Source organism: Macrobrachium nipponense, chromosome 35, assembly GCF_015104395.2.
Source record: "Macrobrachium nipponense isolate FS-2020 chromosome 35, ASM1510439v2, whole genome shotgun sequence".
In the NCBI taxonomy this organism is placed as follows: domain Eukaryota; kingdom Metazoa; phylum Arthropoda; class Malacostraca; order Decapoda; family Palaemonidae; genus Macrobrachium; species Macrobrachium nipponense.
In genome coordinates, this window is record NC_061096.1 from 22,978,855 (window position 1) to 22,983,876 (window position 5,022).

The 5,022-nt window shown below is 40.0% G+C and overlaps 1 pseudogene; it reads left to right on the top strand.

The window, feature by feature from the left end:
• Window positions 1–631: 631 nt before the first annotated feature.
• LOC135208482 (uncharacterized) overlaps window positions 632–5,022 on the top strand; it is a 34,922-nt pseudogene continuing 30,531 nt past the window's right edge.

Consider the following 5,022-nt stretch of genomic DNA (forward strand, 5'->3'; position numbering starts at 1 on the left):
TTTTTATATCAAAATAAATAGATGCAGCACAGTTATGCTTAAGTTTTTATTAACCTCCAACCCATATTTTTCAATTTTTGCTTTCAAGTTAAAATAAATAAATAAATTTGTAAAAATCGTGATTTTTTTAAATGAAAAAAATCAATGATTTAATCAACTGATTAAATCAGTTGGATTTAATCATTGCCAACCCTAGCTGCAAGAATGTTCGTCACTTGTGGATTTATATGTTTCCATGCAAAACTAATGACTGGGTGTCATTGCAATAGGCATCAGAGGAGGACTTCTTGCACCTCGCTCGCAGCCATCGAAGCCTTCCAAAGCGGCCTTCAGGAGTCTTGCAAATAAGTCGATCGAGAACGTCGTCGGGCGTTCGGCTGCTGCACGTCATCTCATTTATTGCGGCCGTGTGTAGGTGTATAGGAGTGACAGATAGACGGGGGAGGGGAGGGGGGTGGTTAGAAAAAGAGCAATAGGAATAGGGAAAGATATTCCAGTTGATTCCCGAGCAAGCGCATGAGAGACCCGTTGAGGGGGAGGGAGAGGAGTATGTGGGGCACCTATCGGAGGCGGAGCCTGCCCCTTAAAAGACTCCATCTCACCTCCAGCCCCCACACTCCTCCTTCGAGCTGCATACGAAACGGTTTTGCCTCTCGTAACCTCCACCAGTGACGGTTGAACGGCTCTCAGGTTATTTACCCCTTTGACGCGCGCCAGTTTTGTGTTGTCATTGGGCGGAAGAGGCTGTGAACTGATTGGTGGGAAATACGAGGCATGCAAGCTCCCAACTGGCTCGTCTTTTTCTTCGTCTACTTAACTTTCGCTGGATGTCAGAGTTCTGCAGCAAGTAAGAGTTTTTTTTCCTCTCTCTCTTATTAAATTTTAATTCTTTAAACATTTGCTCTCAAAAGCGTGAATAGCATCAAAAGAGACAAGCTCAAGTTTACTAGTAATATCAAGTCTGGCGTATTTAAGCAATAATTCCGTTTTTTCTGTTAAGTAGGTTTTTATATATATAATTCAGTTTTAATTCTTTAAACATTCGCTCTCAAAAGTGTGAATCAGTCTAACGTATTTAAGCAATAATTCCTTTTTTGTCTGTTAATTAGGAACTCGTTCAGTATATAAATTAAACATGAGACAAATCTAAATCATCAATGAATTAATGAAAAGCATCGTTAATTCATGTAGATATCGCCAGTCCCATCCTCACCCACCCCCTTCCAAAAAAAAAAGTACCAAAAGGAGCAAAACTCCTACTTTCGATTATCTTTGAATCGGCACTATTGACTCCCACACCTCAGCAGTCAACACAGTCTTGGACCAGTCTTTAAGATCTCTCGCGATTAGAGCCAAATTCGTATAAATTTTCGGTGGGGGAGGGGGGTTTATCAAGTGGGTCTAGGGATAGGAGCCTTACGTGATTAAGACTGGGAGCAACAGAATGATGAGAGAGCGAGAGCATTGTTCCAGACTTGTCTTGGACGCGGTGACTTCTTTTTTTGTCTTTTTTTTTCTCTCTGGTTGGGTGACAAAGGGGGTTAGGGGGGAGCTTTGGGGAATTAAATGAGAGCTAGGGGAGGGGGGGCGACTGGGTCTTGTGGTGAAGTACGGGATATTCCTGGGAATAGGAATAGCGTGGAGGAATAGATAATAGATGGGAACGTGTGAGACGACTTATAGAATTTTGAACACACAGTTTCAATAGGCTTATAGATCAGCTAACTACTGGGACATAGTAATGGCTATAGATGAAATTGACTGTTGAGGAAACCATTCTTTATGATCAGAGAATGTTGCTAAGCCAAGAAATTTATAGTCTCGGTGTAAATAAGGCGAACAAAATGTATTTCGTAAATAGATTAGTTCTGCTTATTAACTGAGGCCGAAAAGTTAACATAACAAAGATAAGTGAATTGAAATAGCTTCCGATGTTTTCAGATGTAGGTTCCTTGACCTCTACCTCATCCATTACGCAGGATCGGTGGTCGCGAGTTCGATTCTCGGCCATTTCATTGAGGAGTGAGAGATGTGTATTCCTGGTGATAGAAGTTCACTCTCGACGTGGTTCGGAAGTCACGTAAAGCCGTTGGCCCCGTTGCTGAATAACCCGATGGTTCCATGCAACGTAAAAACACCATACAAAAAACAAACCATTACACGGGATTATTATCTTCAGGATAATCACGAAGTATAAAAACAACAGAGAATAGTTTGCATATAGGGAGGAAAACGAAGAAAAAAAAATTGTGAACGAAGGAGCTCAGGAATATTCAGTGCCTTTTGTTAAGTATATCTTAGTTTAACCAGACCACTGAGCTGATTAACTGCTCTCCTAGGGCTGGCCCGAAGGGTTAGATATTTTCACGTGGCTAGGAACCAATTGGTACCTAGCAACGGAACCTACAGCTTTTTGTGGGATTCGAACCACATTATATCGAGAAATGAATTTCTATCACCGGAAATAAATTCCTCTGATTCCACGTTGGCTGAGCCGAGAATCGAAAACTTCGGAGCACCGGATGGGTAGCCGAGCGCGAAATCCACTCGTCCAGCGAGGAACTGCCTTTTGTCAGAAGACGCAAAGTTGAAGTTTGAGTAAATTTGGGCCAAACAGGCTCTTTCCTAAAATTTCCTTGTAATAAAAAAAAGGCAGGTTAAACGATTCTGCAAATCTGACTATTATAATAGGCGTTATGTCTGTCCGTCCGCCTGTCATTCTGTTACGGCCAAACGGCTGGTCCGATGTGCATGAAACTTGGCAGGGTTATAGTGGGGGCCCCTAAGATGGTTTATAATGGGGTTTCATCCTACCTCCCCCGCCCCACAATGGGCGTTTATGTCTCCGTTGGAAAACTACCCGTAGGGCAGGTAACTAGCTAGTGCATAGGAATGTAGAGAATAATTCACAATTTGGTTTTGAAAGATATAAGGACTTCCGTTTTTATTTATACCAATTTAGTGATTATTAAATGAATTTACCTAAAGTATTTATGAAATAATTTTAGATTTCAAGTTCCCCTGGAGTTTGATGTTTTCAAGAGTTAATTATGTTGTTTTTGATTGAGCTGGCCTTATGCCAACACGGGCTCTTGCTCATAGAACAGCCTGTAAGCGTTAATTATAATAATAATCCTGTTTGTAGAGGTTTGTTGCAAATTTTATAAAGGCTTATTCTTTTAAACCAAAAACAGTCTTAATTCATATTTGGAACCGGCATCAGCGTTGAATATACAACTCAAGTTTTGTTTAAAAAAAAATAAGTCATTCGCTGACAACAACGAGATACCATTTTTGATTTTCTCACAAGTTAAGAAGTCTAGTTCCCCCTTGATGGAACAGCTTCTCTTTAGCTGATTCGCGCGGTTTACATTTGATTTTTGCTAAATATTTGTTTCTTGAAACAAATATTTAGCCGCTTTCACCTTCTGACTAGGTGAATCAATCGTGAAATATTAATTGCATTAAAGAGTTAATTAGGGCAAAAAACGCCAAAATAATAATCCGTCAACTTGGCTAAAATTTAACGCCGAAGAAATGAACGGAGAAAAAAAAGAGCACGGCCACAAAATAAATAAATAAATAAATAGAAAAGATAATGATGACATAAACTCTTTTGCCCAGACATAATAAACTCTCATTAGGATAGAGCCCCCGCCCCCAAAAAACGGTTGCTTTGTGCATCTGAATTTAAATGATGCAAATCTGAATAAGGAGATGAAGTTAAGTCGTGGGAGAAAGCAGTTGATTCGCCTTGAAGACGCTCTTGCAATTTTCCTTTTTAATTCGACCATTTTCCTTTTTCATTCGACCTTTTTCCTTTTTTATTCGACTCTTTTCATCTTAATTCAACCTTTTTCTTCTTAGTTCGACCTTTTTCCTTTTTCACTCGACCTTTTCCTTCGTAATTTGACCTTTTTCCTTTTTCATTCGACCATTTTCTTCTTAATCAACCTTTTTCTTCTCACTTCGACCCTTTTCCTGTTGAATTCGACCTTTTTCTTTTCTGATTAGGCCTTTTTCCTTTTTAATTCGACCTTTTCCCTTCTTAATTTGCCCTTTTTCTTTTCGACCCTTTTCCTGTTTAATTCGAATTTTTTCTTCTCAGTTCGACCTTTTTCCTTATTAATTTCGAACTTTTTCTTCTTAATTTGACACTTTTCCTTTTTATTTCGACCTTACTCTTCTCAATTCGACCTGTTTCTTAATTAACTCGAACTTTTTCTTCTAAACCCGACCTTTTTCCTGTTTAATTATAACTTTTTCTTCGTAATTCGACATTTTTCTTCTTAATTCAACTATTTTCTTCTTAATTCGACCTTTCCCTTTTTAACTATATCTTTCCCTTTTTAATTCGACCTCTTTCTTCTTAATTCTACCTTTTCCTTCTAAATTCGACCTCTTTCTTCTTAATTCGACCTTTTCCTTCTAAATTCGACCTCTTTACAAGTTTTCCATATATACTCTTTTTCTTCACGTGAGACCGCACGTAGTACGCCACTTACAGTTTTTTTGTTTTTTTTTTCGCACCGGCGCCCGCGAAGTCATCTCCTTTTCACGCCCGCGGGGCGGCGACGGCGTTGCTTTTTGAGAAATCTGCGCTTTAAGTGCAAAGGGTTGTAGAACCACCCCACCGGTATATATTTCACTGGGGGCCAAAAGCCCCGGTTTCGCTTGCGCCAAGGATCCCCACTATATCTTGGTGGGTCCAGCTCGCTGCGCCAAAGAGATATTTAGCGGCAGGACCTGGGGGGTGGTAGGCCGGGAAGGAGGAAGGGTGGTTGGTGGATAGGGGGAGTTGGGTTGGGGGAGAGATGTAGGCTTAAGGAATACGATGGACAGTAGCAAAAAAAAAAAAAAAAAAAAAAAACGAGGTGAAGATATACAGTGGGTTTAAGATCAAAATGCAAATCCTCTCTCCCCCAAAAATACCTGGAATGGATATGATCCTCAAGATACAACGGACGACGGTAATGGAGATAATATGCGCCTTTGGAAAAGTAAAGAGAGCGGGTTAAAGAA